Here is a 21261-nt window from a genome sequence, read left to right as displayed (position 1 = left end):
ACTGCCCTGAGAAGGACATGGACAGCCTGAAGGGCCTGCTGGGGGTCTTTTATGCTTACATTTTCCAGGGAATTCTCCTTTATTTACAACATACATTGAAAGGTGCTTTGTTAACGAGCACCCATTCAACATTTGGCTTTACAGTCAGTTTTCAGTGAGCAGTCCCATGCTTTATTTTAATTCAGTCCATTATCTGAGGACACAAATATTGATTCCCTCATGGTTTTTTCTGTGGCATTTTTCATTATATTATGTGAACGGTACACAAAATAATTATTTTCATATTTTCTGAAATGATAGGTTGGTATTCTTTCCTCATGTTACAAATATCCTGAACAGGCAAACATTTTTAAAATATCCATGATTTTTGGATGTGCCTTTTGAAATATTTCTCATCTGCTTTCTTTCTCAGATATTTTGCATTACAGAAAGACCGAAAGCATGGCTGGCACAAAAAAGAAACTCTGTGGCACAGTCATGGTTGTGGCCCCTTCTCCCTGTGAAGACATTCAGTGGGCTTAGGCACAACGTTTTTCACTTCTTTCCCATGGTTTTAAGACTGTGCAGTCCCCATCTACCACCTGTGGTAACAAGCAAAGAAGATTCTTACAGATATTTGTTTATTCCCTCCCCTACTTAAATGACCACCCTCTTTTCTCTGGTCGAGAAATGATACACTGGGCTTGGGGAAAAACAAGGCTGGGTTGTTCTGACCTGCAGCCTTTTTAACAAAGACCTACTCTTCCCCATGGCTGAAGTACGTTGAGAGATAGATATAAGGCTGGGTCTTTTGTTTTTAATTTTCCATAGGTTTTATTTCCTTGTAAAAATTATGGCCAAAATTTCCTAGAATGTGTGTCTTGGAGAACTTCCCATAACAGAATGATTTACTAAAATTAATTTATTCCAAGGGAGTAGAACTTCCATCATGTGAGCCATCAAACCAGCTTTTACTTCTTTCTATGACTTTGATTTACAGGCCTTGAGCTAAATATTTAAGGCATGGATCTGTAATATTAACTTATAAAAATGAGCACTGGGGCATAAAAAAGAAATCTGTGTTTGGCAATTACCTGGAATCACAGGAACTGAAGGTACTGCCACCAACATCAGACTATCAGGCCTTGGAAACTGAACTCTGGTTCTTTAAAACATTTGGAGCAACAGAAGCTCTTGAGAGCAAACAGATAGTGTAATTCCAAATCTTAAATATTTCAATAAATATAAGAAAGAGTTCAAATATGGACACATGCAACTCCCTCTCTAGACAAATCCTTCTCGTCATTATTGTTCCCTTTCTAAATTGACATATGGTGTTGAAACAATAAGGCAAACAATCCTTTATTATTAGATAATCACACGCCTGGGAGATTTCAAGTCACAGGATGTAACCACATAGTCAGAACCACAGGGGTATGATAATTTGTCAGTTATATATAATCATGTAATTTCTTTAAATTTTACTACTGTGATAAATAACTATCAGTGTGAGTAAAGCTGCCAGTTAATGTCACAAAATTTCACCTGCAAGACTTGCAGAGACTAATGTACTTCTATGAAAACCTTAAAATCTATTATAATTAGAAGGCTGATTCAGTCTAACATTCATAATCTGCATCTGACAGTCTCCCTGAAGTCATGGCATTTGCAGTGCTCCTCCCCAGCAGCAGCAGGACTAGAGCAGCGGGTATCAAGTGACCAAAATTTATGTATTTACTTTATTGATAAAGAATGGAAGGGAAAACTGGGGAGTTAATTTCCATCCATGCCCAAGTTTTACTTTATTTTTCTAGTAACATTAAGGGAAATTTTGCTGTCATAGAATATAAATGTTAATATTAAATTATGTAATTAAAAATACCTTGAGTAGGAAAGAACAAAAAATGATGAGATACTATCATATTTATAATTTTTAGAAATATACTTTATGCACTGTATAGTGAAATGTCTTTTACTTTTAGTTGGTAGTTTATACTACTATTAGTAAAACTGAATGTGGAGATGAAGGTAAATAACATAAAGGGTAAGGTGCTACACAGAGTTTCATAGAGTACAGCAGAGGCTACCAAGGAACAGGGATTAGCTGATGTGGTTCCAGCAAAACTAGGAATAATGATGAGGACAAGCTAATCTAGGTGGTCTTGGACTCAAGATAAAAAACAGATAAAGTTGAACATCTCATAAACAACTTTGAGCTTCACACATTTTAGGTTCTGGACTGTACTCTCAAATGAAGGATGGTACCTGAGACTCTAGGATCATTACAAATAAGGAATCTTACCCTTTCTGTTTAATTCTGCAAATAAAGATTTTGGATGCCAAAATACAGCAAATATCAAGTAGGTCTGGCTGATTTACTTTATCAATGTGGATGGCATTAATGGGTTGGTTACTGAATTTTTTCTGTGTATTCTCTGAAATCTTCCGTATATTCTAGCACTCACATTTAGAAAAAAGTTTGAAAGAACGATTTGACATCTGAAAAGCATGCCCTACTATACTTGAGAATATAACAAAAGTAGGCCCAAGAGACATTTAAGAAGTGTCTTTTGTATTGTCTACAGGTGCAAGAAGGGATAATATTCATTAAGATGGCATGAAAAGTGGTTGGAAGCTGAAGGTAGACAATTTTGAGTAGCAATAAAAAGCTCTTTTTTCAACCAAAGAGTACTAAACCAGTGCACCTAGGGATACTTGGGCTCTCCATCTTTTGACATCTGCAGTCAGCAAGGAATATATTTCCAACGCACTATGGTGTCATGGTTTAACCCCAGCCAACAACTAAGCACCACACAGCCACTCTCTCCTTCCCTGCCCCGGTGGGGCCGGGGAGAGAATCAGAAGTGTAAAAGTGAGAAAACTTGTGAGTTGAGGTAAAGACGGTTTAACAGGTAAAGCAGTTGCATGCACAAACAAAGCAAACTAAGGAATGAATTGACTACTTCCCATGGGCAGGCAGGTGTTCAGCCATCCCCAGGAAAGCACGGTTCCATCATGCATAACAGTTATCTGGGAACACAAAACACCATCACTCCAAACATCCCCCCTTTCCTTTTTTTTTCCCCCAGATTTAATGCTGAATGCAACATCATACGGTCTGGGACATCCCTTTGGTCAGTTGGGGTCAGCTGTCCCAGCTGTGTCCCCTCCCAGCTTCTTGTGCACCCCCAGCCCACTCGCTGGTGGGGTGGGGTGAGAGGCAGAAAAGGACTTGACTCTGTAAGCACTGCTGAGAACTAACTAAAACATGCCTGTGTTATTAACACTGTTTTCAGCACAAAGCCAAGATACAGCCCTATATGAGCTACTGTGAAGAAAATTAACTCTACCCCAGCCAAAACCAGCATATATGGCAACAAAGAAGTTCAGAGATCATACAGGAGGGTCTCCAGCCTGTGCATGAGAATAAGTAGACACTATGACTACAGAACTGAAACAGTAATACTCACCATTGAATCTTTAACTGATCTGAAGAGACTAATTCAAGAGATTTATGTAATGCTAACAAGGATCTTTGCATTGCTTGTCAAGAAACTGAAAGTTAATGCACAAGTGTTAATCTTCTTGGGTAAGTTTTGGTATGAAAATCAGCAATTTATTTTCTCTTACTCAGACTGAGAACTCAGGAAATATTTGAACTTGAATTTTTTACTCCTCCATATTATCAGCCTGAAGCTCTGTAATCGTTGGGAAGGCATGTGGATGTTTTTCAAATTCACATCTCTATGGATAGAATATTTTCCTGACCATACAGGTCATCTGTTCAGTGGGCTGATACACATAGAGATCAGCTTTGTGATAGTCAGCTCCAGGAGCAAGGAGAGAGTAGACTTTACAATTTGCAACCTATGGATCCTGCTGCTGGACTACATGGATTGTAAAAGACAATTAGAAATTTTCCAGTAAATTTATTCCTCCAGGCCTTCTTAAATATGGAGTAGATGTCAGTTTGCCTCCATTTTTCTGACATAATTGCAATAGAAGGTACAAATTACAAAATTCTATATAATTTTATTAGGCATACAAAGATCCAGGAAGGGTAATAAGAGATACTGTCTTCCACATGAAAATTTCAATCCTGAGCTATTTTTTAAGAGAAGCGACTTTCTATACAACAGAAAGAAATTGGCAAAATCCTATTTGAAAATTAATGATTTGCATAAGGGGACATCATTACCTTTTTCATACTCATTTACATAGAGAACAAACAACAGACATTTCACCTCTTACTATTTGAAGGGTTGAAAACTGGTGGCTTTACTACATTACTAAAACAACCGTGTTCCAGGAGTGAATTATTTGAAAAGCATTACTTACAAAAAGGAGTTGCAAAGGAAAAAAAAGCCAAAAGGAAGCCAAAAGAATGTCACTGTAAAATAGATTATAAATTAATTAATGAGGGGGAAAACTGCAAAGAATGGGTGAGAAGATTAGTGAATAAAAAAAAATGGGAAGGCAAAAAACAGTTATCTGTACATAAGATACAAAGAACAACTGCCCTAGTTCCTCTTCAGTCTTTCCGCTTGCGCAAACTACTGTCTTCCTTCTTAACACTTGAAAATTAATAGCTTTTATTTTTGAACATACTGTTTTCATGTTTAAGAAATAATTCACCCTATGACTTGATAAGAAATACAGGCCAAAACTACTGGAATAAAAAACAGTGAAGTTGAAACATGTTCCAGAGATTTGGAGAAATACCAAAATAGAAGCCATGCTGTGAACTAACTTCTGCCTCATGGGCTGATATGAAGGTTTGTTGCAAATTAATTTATTGAAACTGTTTCCGGAAAGCAAGTATCAACTCTTCACCTATGGAAGTCACCTGCACTGCTGCCTGGTTTGGGGTGTCCGGGGCAGGACCTTGCCTGCTGGGGCCAGTGCCACCACCCAAGTGCTTTTGGGGTGCGGGTCTTCTGCCAGCCACCTCAGGCCTGGTCCCCAGGGAGCTGCCAACACCCTCACAGTCGTTTCAAAGCATGAGCTTCACCTGAGATTTAAGAAAATGTGTTTTCCCTGATATTTGGCTCAAACTAAGAGCAGGCACACAGATATTGTTCCTCAGGAGAGTCATGTTTATGTAGCAAGGCAGTAACTTACTGCTGTATGTCAGACATTTAGCTTTTGAAAAGGTTAACTTATTTTTCTCCTGGCCGATGACCATGCAATATCCCAGAACTCCCCTAAGAAATTTCGTGGAGTGGTTGGCCATTTGTGGGATACAGATTACAGCACAGAGGTTATACCCACATAATCTGTCTTCACTAGGTAAAGAAACTGGGTTGATTTCACTCTTGATCACATTAGGAAGACAAAACTGTTAGACCATGCGAGGTCACTGAGTCCCTGCTGTTGCAAACCAACATGACTTATAATCCTTTTGTGCAAGCCATTTGTTCTGTATGCATCTGGGAAATCACTACTCCAAAATGATGCAAATCCTAGTAATACCTTTAACAGCTCTGCAATGATCTCTATCGAAATCCAATACCAGTCTCTTATCTTACTTCCCAAAAATGAGATTGATTGAGAGCTGGTTTATCCATGCTGTCAATCGTTTTCTGATGTTTTAGCTGTCACTTTATTAACACCCACTGTTTGGCGGCTTTGAGAAGCGAGTGCAGTGGCAGTGCGCTGCTGCCCTGGCTACAGACACTGGCCTGGCTGTAGGAGAGTGAGGGCATGGGAGCAGGGACAGCGTGAGGTGTGTACACAGGCTGCGGGGCCAGGCTTGCTCATTAGAAGAGCCCATCTGCTGTTCCCAGTGATCCTAAGCCACTTCTGGCTGAGTCTTTGCAGAAGCACATGAAAGAGGAGAATAATCAACTCCCAAGGCCATGGAGTACAAAGACATACAATCTTAAAGCTTTTAAAATATATTTTTATTTTTTGTCTTCTCTGACTTTATTGCAATCTGAAAAGAGAAAGAGTGCTTTTGTGATAATAATCTGAAAGCTCTGCTTGTAACCCATGCAAAATTACTGACATGAGTAAGGCAGATGACTAGTTTAGTACAAATGCAGAAAATTAGGCTGTGTTTATCATGTCTTTAATGGTACTGATCATTTCCGTTTCATTGATTTTTGTCCCTCATTCTGCCCAGTTGTCATTACAGCATTTCAAAAAGCCCTCAACTTGTGTGTTTTAATGAAATGATGTGAGGGTTTTGATTAAAATCCACACCAAAATTGCTGCAAGAATATAACACCTATTCAATACGCTTGGGACCTGAATCAGAGAAATAGCAAGAAACCTATTTTCAATAGAAAGTTTGATTTTTGCATTTTGGGGGTTCTTTGTTGAAAGTAAGCATTAGAGGGGCTCTGGGAGCATACATGCACAACAAGGCAAATTTTTATTATTTGTTCTGCTCTGCCTGCAAGATGAATCTGTTCATCTGCAGGTCCATGAAGTTAGTTAATGAAGGGTTTAGAAATTAAGATATAAAGCGTAGTTTTTCAGCTCTGGTTCAGGGAATCCACTTACTAAAGTCACAAGGGGTTTTGATATAATGAAGTCTGATGGTAAAGCAAATCATTACAGTCTATTTCTCGGGCTTTATTTGAGTACTAATCCCAAGAAAGAGCATCCAAGATAGAAAGTTCTCCAGAGAGAGAGCTGGAAGAGTCAGAAGCAACCCAGATAGATCTTCCTGGGGCTGGAAGTTAAAAAAGCCTGTAACAGTGCATGAGGTTAGCTCAATGAACAGCCCTCAGAACGGACTACCCCAAATAGAGGCAGGCAAAGGTCCATCATGTGAAACAGAGCACATTAATTAATTTAATGAAGGAACAGAGAACAGATTCATTTAACAAACCTGATTTAAGGGCTACTTGACAGCAAATTGTATCTTTCTGGAAAAATAACTCAAACTACCTGTATTTAGCCTTCATATTTTCAACTCTCATGCAAGCTGACTTAATATTACTTCCAAAAATAACACCCTTCAAATTGTAAGGATTTTACATCTACATTATTTATATTGTTGAAAAATGTATTTTGTCATATCATAACACCTGGTATTAGGAACTGGAAATCAGGTTCTTAATAGGAAAGTTACTTATTGTTAATTGAATATCTTCACCGTTTTTAGGCTGCTTTTAAAGTCTTTACTAAGGGAAGACTGTATTTTCTCTGTGTTCTAGTCAGTAAAATTCTTTTACTGTTGTTGTCTCTCAGCAGATGCTCTTCTGCTCATTTCTATTTCTGTAACTGAAAAGAGAACTGAGTTTCTTGTCTCTTCTAAGTGGACATAAAGGCCTACTTGGTTTTTTATGTAAGGCATTTTATTTTCTGTGTGTGCAAAACTGCATGAAATGTGTCTCTTCAGATTCTAACAGAAACAAGAGAGAGGTGACAATGCTTTTCAATAATTAATCTGTCATCCAGATTTTATACCCATCCAAAGAGAAAGAATAGAGGAAGAACAGAAGCACTTGGGAAAATGTGCAATTCTGTATCTGAGCTAGCTTGTGCTAATAGCAAGGGGATGAGAGGAGATACTCAGAGCAAATTCTGCCTCAGGGAGAAACACAGGCTCCTGCAGAGTGCTTGAAAGGGAGTCAGTAAGATGTAAAAAGCAGAATTATGCTCAGGAAGGAGACCGTATAGTGTATGAACCAATACACATAAGCATCTGAAGTGCAGGGTGCCTTTCTCAGTGTGTCTAATACATTGTCAAAGCCTGTATGTAATCTTACAGGTGTCTGTATCTAAAGAGTAGCCATGCCCCGCAGTTTTATATTACCTTATATTACCATATATGTACTTTATATTACTTCCTTGCTGTTGTTTCCTTTGGTCATTCTCTTTCCTAACCCCCAACAACCTGAACACAATTCAGGTGTTTGGTCAGTGCACAAAGCTGGGATTGTCGTGTCCCACTGTTAATATTCAGTGCTCTTTGGTTTTCATGACTCATTAGTTTGGGCTGTTTTAAGGGGATGCAGGATCAATGCTTTTTGCATTGGAAGGGAATATATACCATTATACCTGGAAATGCAGATGGGAGGATTTCAGGACCCAAAGATCCCATGCCAGTCTTGTCCTTCTGCAAAAAGCAGAAGCCCTATATTTGGCAGTAAAATGACTAGAGCTTGCTGAAAAAATAAGGGTATGATTTAACCCAAATAATCTATGATATATTGCTTTAAACCCATTCATTTTCTGACTTACATGGAAACCTCACAATAGCTTTATCATAAGGTTTAGCTCAGTTTAGTTCAGTAACTATAGCTTTTCAGTGAGAAAATACGCTTTGGGGAAATGAAAGCTGCCACAGATGATTCTAAGAATCATATTCATGAAGAAAATTTTAAAGATGATTTCAATTTAAAATTTCAGCTGTGTTTTCATCACAAGTTTCATTCAGGAGCAGAAAAGACCAAGTAATTTGAATCAGAACCTTTTCATGCCAAACCTTTCCACCTGCTCTGCAAATGGTGCCTGTGCTGCCACTTGGAGACCACTGGTGGTTTAGAAAGGAGAAAGCAAGGCTGGAAAGCAGAAACAGCAGCTGCTCCATACCCTCAGTACAGACAGTGCTGGGACAACAAGAAAAACTGTCATAGAATTAATGCAGGTTTTAATCTCATCGGCATGGTATCCCACGCAACCCACAGCAAATTCGGTGTAAATACATAGGCAAGGACTAAGAATATATTTTCCTGGGACTAAATCAGACACTGTATTCAGGAAAAACTAAATTCTCACTACTTGTCTGAGCTTGTTTTTGCCTATCAAAGAGGGAGTGAAAGAAATGTGTGGGTTTTTTTCATAAGTGGAAATGTTTCACAGAAACACTTTTAAGCAACCCTCAGTCAAGGATGGTGATTTCAGGTAAGCCCACACGGCTGCCAGCAACAGATGCAACAACTTTATAGAAGTTACAGCTCCCAACCGGAATGTTACTCTGCTCTAAGCACCTTAGTTTCAACTGACTTGGGTCATCTTGTGTCACAGTGGACATGACAAGGCAGCAAGGTATCACTTTGCAGCAGGGAGGATGGAAGATGACTTCTTAAACCAGTGGGAAGGTAATTCTTTCAAAGGCACTCAAGAGTCACTGCATGAGCGTGGTATAAAAATTATTTTAAAATTTAGAAACTGCTCTGTAACAGTACGGTAACCCAATAAAACATCCAATGCCTGCATCTAGCAATAAGTAGCAAAGGCAAAAGTTATGACTATATGGACAAAAAGTCCAAGCTTATAATAAAATAAAGTTCATCTGGGCCAATTTCTATTAGAAGTCATAGTAAAGAAGTGATAAGTGGAGGAAATTTTATGTGACTTATAATTATGCTGAAATAAGAATTGTCCCACTGTCCCTTACTTGTATAACATCTAAACATTTCAGAGATGGTCCAAAAGTCCCAGGCTGGTTCTGCAGTGATACAAATATAAAAGTGACCTCCTGGCATTCAGAAGTCCCAGGCAGAGCCCATAGCTGCCCTGCCATGGAGTTTCAACACTGTCTGCAATTTTCACGGTTTGCTAAGCACCAAATATGTATACTGTCAAAGAGAGCTGTTAAGATAATACCTTTACAAATTAATGCAGATTTACAGTGAAACCTTAAAAATATAATGATATCTTTTGTTAAAGGGTGATTTAATAATCATTTTTCAGAGGTGATTATGATCTCTTTCAGGAACGGTGTGCCAGTGTGCTGAATGACTTAGAGGGAGACTAATTATGTATATTCTAACTTTGTTAGTATGAAAAAACAAAAGCTTCCTTCTTGTTAATAAAATACTAAATAGTACCTCTGAGATTCTGATTTAAATCATGTACATATTATGCGGGGTTTTCAATGTCGGAAGCTGTTGAAAAATCATAGCATTTCATTAAAGCTTCTAATGCTGTTTAAAATTTCAATGTTTTAATGGAACTTGTCAGTAAAAACAAACTGATTTTTTCCAGATATTTGTAAAATTAACATCTAGGTTCTGCCCTGCTTTTTTTGTGAAGTTTTTGAGAAGCCTTCACATAAACATGTATGTTGTTGAAGTTAGCTTTCGAATAACTGAAAATTTTACAGAAATAGTCCTTTTCCAAAGGATTCTTTTCAGATTGGTCAGACAGAGGCATCATGTGAGCTATCAAGCTAAGAGTACCACTGGTAGCCAACAAAGGCAATTTTCTTTTAAATGTATTTATTAACAATATACACTTAAAAAGTACTTGACCAAGTCTCCCGATTTGACTTTTACTTTCCCAAAATTTTTTGCACAGATACAAAGCCCACATTTTCCAGGTAACGACAAACACTAAAGATTTTAGGTGCAAATAAAAGGTGATTAAATCAAGCCTTTTGCAGTAAGTGCAGAAAGTAAGCTCTGAAGGGAAAGACCCCCTGGGTGACTTAGCAGCTTTCCCTCAAACAGCAGGGAAACTGGCAACGTACACGTGTGTTTCAGTCTATTGCTAATGTACTAGACCGTAGAAGGAAGGAGGTGTTCTGATAATAACTACATCCCTAGGAGATAGAGTAATTTATTAATCATGTGCATACCAACTGGCCTTCATACTTTTTGCCTTGTTGCTGAACATAATTGCAAATAAGTCACAAGTATTCGCCGTTACATGAAGGCTCAAATATTCCTCACTACTTTGGCCTCCTTAAAAGTTCCATAAAAATATGGGATCAGGAATTGTTGATGTTGATTTGATTACAATAAAGAACGAAGTACCACCAGGTTTACTCAGAAAAGTTTAATATTGCCTTGATACTTTGTAGGAATTTGCAAGCAAGTCCTTGGGGCAGGCCTGAATGCTTAAAAGGCATGCAAAAAAGAGGAGGAGGAAAACAATTAGGATACATGGGCCAGGTCAAAAATAATTGATGTTCAAGTGCAGACTGTAAATGTCATTATTTATTAATGAATTCTTAACTCTCTTTTTAATGTGCTATGTTCGTTCTCTTCCACATATGGAACTTTGTCGTTTTCAGAGTTGGCCTAAATAATAGACTATTTCTGGAGGTCATGAATTTTTTTGACTTTTTTCCTTCTTCTGAGTAGCAGGATCATGACAAAAATTTTTTATTCTGAAACATGTGAGAACATCAGAACGTTCCTTGTTTTCATGAGGAAAGTCCACATGCTTCTTTCGATTGATTTAGCTCTGTTTCAAAGACTGGTGTCCTCATATGGGCATAACTCAGCTCCAGCAATTTGCACATTTAAAGCAGGCACCAATCATTTGGACATGTCTCTTACAAAAGTGGGGCTTATATAAATTGGTGGTAGAGCAGTGGGGGTTTTTTTGCCAGAAACAGACTAATTCTTGCAACCTATCATGACATTTCTTTATATAGTTGAATGAAATAGCCTGTCTGAGTAAATGCTCCCTTTACACCTCTTAAGTTGATTTTAACCACCCCTTTGATGCAGGCAAGCTACAAAGGCTGAATAATGACAATAACAAGCTATGGAAAAAAGGATTTGGAGTATATGTTTTGAAATGCAAGACATTGTCTCGCTGATCACAGAATCACAGAATGTTTGAGGTTAGAAGGGACCTTTGGATGGAATCTGGTCCTACCCCCCTGCTCAAGCAGGGCCACCAAGAGCTGGTTGCCCAGGACCATCTCCAGACAGCTTTTGAATACCTTCAAGGATAGAGACTCCACTGCCTCTCTGGGCAACAAAAAAGCATTTCCTGATGTTAAGAGGGAACCTCCTGTGTTTCAGTTTGTGCCCACTGCCTCTTGTCCTGTCACTGGACACCATTGAAAAGAAGCCTGGCTCCGTCCTCTTTGCACCCTCCCTTCAGATATTTGTACAGACTGATAAGATCTCGTGACCCTTTTCTTGTCCAGACTGAAGTGTTCATCCCATCCCTCTCAGCCTTTGCTAATAGGAGAGATGTTCCAGTCTCTTAACCATCTTTGTGGCCTTTTGTTGGACTGCTGCTCAATGTCTTTGTTGTGCTGGGGAGCCAGAAGTGGACACACTGATACTCCGGAAACATGAACTAGACTCACTATCAAAGAAAGCTTTTCTAAAAAGAAAATTATTTCTTTTTTTATTGGCTGAAAAATTTCAGGTTTTATAGAAAACCTTTTCCATTAAATGCTCTGGTTTGGTATCCAGCAGGTCCTCTGCATTCTTAGGGCACCTGAGCTTCCCCAGAAATATAGACTGAAAGAGATTCAGTACTATGTACATTTCTTTATAAAGTGTAAGGTATTTCTATAGCTGCAACTAAGAGAATATTCTTGCAAGCACAGAGTGCCACGAGGACTCTTGCTGGAAGTGCTGTTAGAGGACAGTGAACGGTGTTATGCACAGCTCTCTGCTTGTAGAAACAGTATCTTCACACATGATTATTTTACCTGGAAGAACTTTTGAGCTAACTGATTGAATGAAAGAATAGGAATTCCATGGACGATGTCTCTGGGGTGAACACAGGTCCAAAGGGCACACTGCTTTCCATAGTGAGGGGTGTATGTGCTTACAGAACAGCAGGACACTTCTACATTTTGTTTTTTGTTGTTGTTTTGGTTTTTTTTTTAATATGCCAGATGCTGCCTGCAGCCACAGGATGGAGCACATCCATTTGCTGGTGCTTTCAGGCTTCTCAAAGAGCAGTCTGTTTATAAACCAGACAATGAGGCAGAGAACAATAAGTGAAGAGGGTGTCTGTGAGCTGCATGTGACTGGCATGTGCACAAGGTGTACAAAGGTTAAACTGAAGAACAGAGAAATGTCACTTTGGACAAACATTAGCCCATGGCACTACACTCTATAGAAGTCCCTATCATCTCAAATAAGAGTTAGTGAAATGCACAGATATACCATAAGCTATAACCTTGAGAAAATATTTGCAGATATTATTTATAGAGAAAATAATGCAGATATTTGGGAATGATAAATGAAGGCAAAGGGTGTTGTCAGGGCTGACCAGCCCTCATGAACCACACACCCCCAAATCTTCACATGGCCGAGAGCACCAAACCACAAACCAGAAACTATGGAAAGCCAAGATGAGGGGGAGTTCTGGGAATGGCAGAGGAGGACAATGATTTTCTTGCTGAATGCAGAAAGGCACCAAAAAATGTCTGGCACTGCTGAGCTGAACAGCTTTCCTCCAATGGTGACAAAGCTGGGTTACCCCAAATCCCCTACAACCACACAGCGGGCCCTTCCACAGTCCCATATGGGCACAGCCCTCAAGAGGTGTATATAGCTGCAACCTTCTTCTTTCCTGGGAGAAGGACAGAAAACAGAAATTTTCTGTCGAGGTTACTTTAAAGGAGAGCCTTTGGAAGGAATGAGGCATGGAAACTGTCACTCTCAAATACAATCTTGAAACACTGTATGTATTTAGAAATGTGTACTGTTTGTTTATAGTTTGTTATTATTTTTTCATCAGAATGCTTATACCTGGTATCATACTTGTACTATTGGCACTTTCAGGTAGGCACTGTGCATCTGAAATTTTACCAAATTCTAGCACATACCAATAGCTCAGAAACACAATATAATTTGCTCCAAATAAGCCCTTAGGCATGGCTTATTTTAAAGGCTTACCCATGCCTACAGAGTCTCATGCAAGTTTTCCTGTTCTTATTAATTTGCCCATGAGAGGCTTGATGTAGGAGCTGGATTCGTATGAAACAACCTTACTTACAGGGGCAACAGAATGTAGTAACTTCTACCTGAGAAACAGAGGTGATGTCCAGCAAAAACCCCTCCTTCAACTTCATCCTCACCACACAGAAGGAAAAATCCTAACACCTTTGGTAGAAGATGGTCCTACAGTTTTGTTGTTCAGCCCCTGTTGTTTCATGAAATCATAATGGAAAACAAGTCAGAAAGGAAACATGCATTAAAAAAACCATAATCTCAAATTTAGGATGATTCAGGAAAAATAACAAAGCTATAAATTCATACGGGACTTTGGAAATATTTCTGAAACTTGAGGATCCTATAAGTGCTCATTAATCTTGTAAATATAACTCAAAATTGTGTCAGTTTGTTTTTTCTGAACAGTCTTGCATCTAAAGAAAGGAAGTTTCCTCACTGTCCTAATCTAGATGCTCCTGCCACTGAAGGTCCCGTGAATTTTTCCAGGTGAGGAAAGAATAGCGTTTGGCCAGTGGCTTCTCTGTTCAGGGGACTTTAGAAAGTAGCAGCGTGGGTTGCACATCTTTAAGCAATCAGAAGGTGGCACTTTATTAACACTGCTGGGGCAGTGCTGTGCAGGGTTTGTGTCCCGGCTGCGCAGAACAGCTCAGCGCTGCAGCTGTGCACTTGCTAGCTTCAGAGAGGGCAGGGAGATGTGGTCTGCTGTAGCCACAAACAAGGAGAAAACAAGAGAGCTCTGAAAGATGAAACAAAGGTTTCCGGTGACGTGACGGACCTACCAACACCAGGCAGAGACAGTCTTTGAAGGCATATAAAGCACATGATACGTTTGCTTGTATTTTGAATGCACAGAAACATACCAGGTATCAAGAGTACGAATAAGAATAAAAAAAAAATAATGTTCTTACTTTTACTGAGAAGAGTTTTGAGACTTTAAACTATCTTCAAGTGCTAAATCCATGCACATTTATCTTGAAGATGTCAGGTTAATTCCAGTCCTTCAAAATGCAGGGATTATGTTTTGAAATACAGAGTACAGAGTACAACCATCAGTCCTCAAGTTTTGGAAAAAAAAAAAACAACCCCCAACAAAACAACAGAGAATGGTTTCTGACTGTTCTGATGATGGCAGGACCTTTTCCAAAACATTCCCCTCAACAAGATATGATAATTAACTCTGTATCTCTTTTGAACAACCACCATGACAGTGCAGATTCTCCATAATGCAACAAGGCTTGCCCTCCCTCTTGTTTTAGGAGCAGAAGGAGCTACTCTAAAGCTCACATTAACTGAACACAGCAGATTTATTTCAAAAAAGTTGAAAATATTTGAAAATATTTGAAAATGTGTTAATGAGTTAATGTCGACTTGTGTTAATTGTTCTAGTCTGGCTGAAAAAGAAAGAAGGAGGATTGCACGTTTTCAGAGCCTCTGGCACAGGGCAGTTTGAAAATTGTGATGTTAGACAGAGGTTCATTTTAGTCTGAGTTGTAAAAATTCAAAGGCTGAACAGAATTCCCACAGGCTCCTCAGCTCAGTGCAAGGCATATTGCAGAAGTGGTTAAACATGCTTTACAAATCAAAAGCTCAACTCAAGGTGCTTCCAAGATCAAATGGGAACATTGGATGGATAAATAAAATCTTATTAAATAAAAAGAAAACCTGGATAAATACTACTTTTTTAAATGGATCTTGTCCCTGTTTGAACTGCTAGCTGCAAACTCTAAGACACTAAGGTACATTCAAATTCAGGCATCATGTATACTGAGCATCAAGTCCTGCTTACACTATAAGTATCCATGTACATCATAAATTACTAACCAAGGTATTACACATTATTTCTTTTCCCCAAAAAAAGAGGGGTATAAATAATTTCAACACAGAAGTTTGAATGCCATCAGAAAACCTGACAAGATGCTGGGATCCTAATGTTTTTCCTTCAGATTTTGCTCTCCAGCAGCAATTCCTTTGCATGGGCCACTAGCACAAATATACCACCTCTCCCATGGCCTTTGTGGTGTAAACACTAATGTCCGTCAACACCTAGAGGGACAGATTCCGATTCTGCCTATTTTGCTGCCCAGATTGGATTTGCTGGTAAACCTTGGGAAGGAAAGTTAGAATGAAGAACATAAAAGCAGCCATAATGGCACCGTATTGGGGTTTATTTAGCAATCTCTTTTTAAATGTTAGTATGCATAGTACCAAAAGGGACTTGCTCTCTGCTAGCTCACCTGATGCCTCATCACTCCAATACTGCTAGTGAGGAAGTGATTCCTGTCCACCCACTCCTTCCTCCTTTTGCCTTTGTAGGGTTCCCTTGGTCTCTCATTTTCCTGACTCAAGTGCCAGCTTGTGTGGAGGCTCTTCTATGATTTTGTTCCTCAAATGCTGGTCACTGCTGGCTCTGTACCTCCTGTCCTGCTGCAGCCCACTTTCCTAGCATGTCCCTTGCTCCAAAGAGCCCGGTGTGCCGAAATGAGCATTTGTGAGTTGTTTTTCTGGGCACAAGTTGAAGCTTTATCTGGCTGCTGAGGTGGTCACTCCTTGGTCCTGTGCCAGGCACAACACTGCTTGACAGCACTTACCTTTGGATTTGTTTTTCCAATAAGAAAGGGAGATAAGGGACAGTTGGGCATTTAAGTGGGCTCTGATTTTACTTAGAATAAATTTTAAACTCTATAACAACACAGACTCCCTGAGGAATGACTGATATAAACCAGTTGATGCAGAAGACCATTTGGTGGTGACTTGAAAACTGCATGCCACCAATACTCTATGATCATTGAGGGCCTTTTTTAATTATTGGGATTTTTTTTAATAACAATGTTGAAGAATCACTTTTGCAGCAAAGCCACTCCAGATGATCAGCTGCTGAGAAAGACGAATGACTTTCAATGAATACAAGTAAATTATAATTGAGGGAAAAGCCGAGACAGAAAATGCCCATTTTCCATTTCAATGTACTTGTTTTAAATTTAGCACTTTAAAAACATGTTATTACCTAATGCAACCAAAGTTTCAACAGAGGTCAACCCCTACATTTTATTATCTTGGCCTAAATATCTTTGAATATGCCTTTAAACTGGGGGTATGGGTATCTTATGGTAATAATTAACATAATGATTCCATTTGGCACTTTTTAATGGAGCTGTCACACTGCACATGCTGCTTCTATAGGAGCTGAAGGACAACAAATCTTGCTGAGTTATTATTTCATTAAGTGAAGTTTTGGCAATGCTTTAAGTAAAAAGACACAATATCATGCTGTTAATCTTTACTTACAAATATATGGTCTTTGCTACTAAATTACAATAATATTAAAAAATTGAGTAAATAAACCAGTTCCAGTCCTAGCCAGGGAGTGATTAAGCCTGAAAAAGCCCTTTCAGGATGATTGCTATGATCCTGATGGTACAGCAGTGCAGTTGGACACCTAGAGGTCAGGTAGCTGATCTATGTTTATAATTTAAGACTCTACATGTAGCCAAGCGGAAGGAGAAGTACATCCAAGGGCAATTCATCGTACTTGTCTTCAGGTAACATGAATCACTCAGGAAAAGTGTCTCTCCTTCTGTCTCTCTCTCCCCCCCCTTCCCCCTTTCATTTACTCATGTTGGAAGCTTAAGCTTTGGATTACTAAAGCTGGGAGAATTACCAGCCAGACATCAACATGTTGTTGTAGGCCCTACTGTCAGCTGGAACAAACTGGCTCATCTGCCTTGACGCAGTGAAGGACCTGACGTCACCTCTCCACAAGATATTACTTTGCACACATTTGATTAAAAAATGCTGAGTTCTTATTTAGAAGATTTTTATCCCTTACTGCATGTCTTTCACCATACAGTTAATCTGTTGAAGTAAAGATTATACTGGTATGGAATTTACTCCAGGGATATAAAGTCTTTAGACTTGCTCAGTCAGTATCTGTTGAAAATTTACTATTACTTGTGTAGTACATATTTGGCTTAGAAACACTACGGTAAAGTCTGAAGAAAGTCATTGTCCTAGTTACATAAAACAGGATAAACTACTCTCTTTTGACAGTGAAACACACTTAATACAAGCCACTTACAGTAAAAATCATCTATCTGTCTTTTCCTACTAACCTGGTAGTACTGTTCCTAAAACTGTGTGTATTTCAGAGATCTGCAAAGCAGCAGTTTGTTTTGTGAAAGGCTAATTAGGTAGATACCACTGACATCAAAACTAGCAGTACCCTTAAAAGACCATGTCTTGTGCTTTGGTTGATTTTTGCTATTCCCGCAGCAGAGGACAGCAAGGGAATAGCCCTGAGGGGGTCACTCCAGCTGCAGGGCTTCCTCCTATTACCCAGAGCTGCTGTGGGGCTGCAATACCTTCTTCATACATGAGAAGAGTCTGGGGTGATGTTATGCTATAGCAAGTCCCGGTTTCAGAAAGGCTAGGAACTGCCATGGCCGCGTCCTGCTTTAGGCAATCTCTAAGCCTGTTAGGATTCTAGCACAGTAAGTAAATTTTATATTAGGAAGACAAGGTGTCCCAGGATGAGAGTAGAACACAGGGAGTGAGTGAAGGCTCATCTCATCTTTATATTCCAACATCTGTAGGACATGATGGGGGCAAGACTGTGCACAATATCTATCTCAGCTTTCTTTGTTAGAGCAGGTGTTACCCCAAGACTTCAGATCTCTTATCCCTATCATTGACCATTGCTGAAATTCATTGCAGGACATTAATCTATTTATTTTTCTTTCCAATAATGTAATTGTGGTTTCATATAACATTATCCTTTAAATTAAAGCAAGCAGAATAAATAGACCTTTGCATACTATGTTGTCCTGTGAATAACAGCTTTAGATGGACATTTGATCACATTAATTTCCTTACTAATTATTTTCATTAAGTCAGTTGTCTGTAAGATTTTTTTTGTCTGTAAGATTTTTTTTCTGTTAATGGACACTGACCGTCATCTCATTTATATCCACTGAGACTTTTATTAGGAATTTTTTTTTAGATTTTATCTGCTAGTGTAGAGTGAAGCAATTTAAAATTTGTGGATATTCAAAATGCATGAGCTAAACTTGGCCATTATTTTGGTTGGAAATGCTTCAACATTAGGTTTAAAACTGGATTACTTCACCTGGCTAAAATATGTTGTCAGAAAACAAGCTGTCTGAGGCTGATTGAAAAAACTACCTAAACATTTGGCTGACTAGCTTTAAGCCTGTATTAATCACTTGGCATGGGTACTACTGAATCATGTTCTGAAGTATATTGCTGGATCAGGGCCTTACAGTAAAGTAATCTTGCCAGATTTTACAACATACTTTGCATTTCCATAGTGATCGTGAACATTCATTTTCTGCTGTGTGTGTAAGTGAATAGACTCTTTCAGTGGTTGAATGAAGTGAGATGTCTGACAGATCCCCATTGCACACTGACAAAAAGCTAAACATTTCACTACACATGACAGCTGCTGAAGAGCTAGACTTGATTCAGTGACATACCAAGAAGTGCAGGTTTGAACACTGTGGGTGGTTACTAGAAGCACAGCTCATTCCCGCAGCAAACCTACTAGAAAAGTACAGTGCTCCAGGTATGGGACAGAGCCCCGGGAGGGCCCTGAAAAGGCAAACATTGTTCCTGAAGAATGCTGGCAACACAAAGGAATAATAGCTTTCTGGCATTTTATATAGTAACGGAATACACGCCATCAAAATGTCTAAACCAGAACAAATGTGTAGGTCCAACATCTTGGCCAAACATCATTTCTCCTACAAATGCCAAGCATGATTGAAGAATAGGAAAAATTTTCTCAAGCTACTTTTCTTGAACCATTCACAAATCAGTCCTTATTTTGATGTTATTTTTGCTCAAGAGTGTTGTCCCTTTTTTTTTTAATCCAATATTTCGACAAAAAACAGTTCAGTTTCTGAATCTGGAGAATACTTACACAATGTTAATTGCAGCTTCACTTATTAATTATTTGTAATAGATGGCTGATCATCTTATCTGCCTTATGGTTTTATGCAGTTGCAGAAGAATGGATGGCAGGGGCTTGGTCAAAAATAGTGAATAATACTGTTATTGTTACTGTATATCATTATTAGTGTGAATTCTACTGTTTAAGCTGTACTGCCATGTTCTCTAAATATCTAGGACTTACTCAAAGCTGAAGAAATCTGTGGAAAGATTTTTGGGACATTCTCATTATCTTCTCTTAATCAAACATTTACAACATAGTTGGTTAATATTTGTTCCGTTATTAAGGAATACAATGTATGGCATGAAATTGAAAGGTCCTTCTTCATCCTTTTAGACTCAAATTCCATGCAAGTTTGCCTAATTTTTCATGACTTTTCCAGTTCCATGTGAATTTTTAAAAGTCATGGTGATGTGTACACACACATAGAATTTTTTTCAGTGGAATATATATTCTTTTTTTGGCACAGGGTTTGTACGCTCCCAATTAATTCTTCAAATGAATGAAGGGCCAAGCTACCTAGTCACAGTAGAGCAGTGCTGCCCAAATTTCTGATGCTATTCCCTTCCCCTTTGACCGTTGGTACTAGAGGAACCCAGTTTTTGTCTTTCAGCTGACAGATGGGTGGTCCTATTTTGCTGATGTCAGTAGTATCATCATTCCCTGTCTGTGTCACATCGTTACTCAGTTGCAGGATAACCCAGATAGTGGAGCCTGCCTTGTTGACTCAGGTATGACATCTCCTTTGCATCCAAAGTGGGGAAGAAGTTTGTAACCGGCATCCCAGATTCAGTGATATGAGGCAAAAAGGCAGGTGATGGGCCCTGTAACTAGGCTCTGTATATCAGCTTAGTTGAGTCATGCACTGCACTGACAATTTACATGACAGAAAGGGGAGCTGTGTCCCATGCCTGTGATGGGTTTGGCTGTCACCCATTGCAGAGTGGGACTCCAGCTGCAAACCAGTCATCCTTTTTTTTGGTAAATAATTTTCATCCCCAGCATGTGGTGGTGTCTGATGGTTGAGAAGGGTTGGATGGTCCCCAGCTAAGCACTGGTGGTTCATTAGCTAACCCTTGGCACACCAGCGGAGCTGTTTTGTTAGCAGATAAAGAACACAGTTTAATGGCACTCCTTGAACTTCAGTTGATGGGTCATTTCTGGCTTACACTGCCACTGTTTGCTGCCTGCCTGGAAGCATCCAGGCTCTCACATGCAGTGCAGAGCACCGAAAGGGGAAACTGTCTGCCACATCTGATTTGTCTTGCTGTGTCTGAAGAGAAGCTAAGCTGGGATCGTATAGGACAGCTAACAGCAAATGGTGGACTGGGCATGAAAAAGAAATCTGTATGAACAAAAACATCTGTGTCTAATACTTAGTGATGCACACATTCACCTTGACTTTTTATTTTTTCACTGGCAGAGTTTACACTTTTATTTGCCACAGTGACTCATCATTTATCTTTCTTTCTTCTCTGGTAATGTAAGAAATTAAAATTGATGCTGTTAATAATAGCAAAATAAATACAAAGCCACTTGCATAAGTGTAAATAAATAAAACATCATAGTAGAGTATTTTTATAGTAATTGATAACTAGAAGATAAAAATATAAAGCAAGAGCACAAGAAATATATTTAGCAAGAATCTTTTCATAGCACATGGTTGCCATGGAAATACTACAACAAACGGAGAGGCAAGCT

Source organism: Phalacrocorax aristotelis, chromosome 1 (assembly GCF_949628215.1).
Source record: "Phalacrocorax aristotelis chromosome 1, bGulAri2.1, whole genome shotgun sequence".
In the NCBI taxonomy this organism is placed as follows: domain Eukaryota; kingdom Metazoa; phylum Chordata; class Aves; order Suliformes; family Phalacrocoracidae; genus Phalacrocorax; species Phalacrocorax aristotelis.
Note: the sequence above shows the minus strand (reverse complement) of the source record.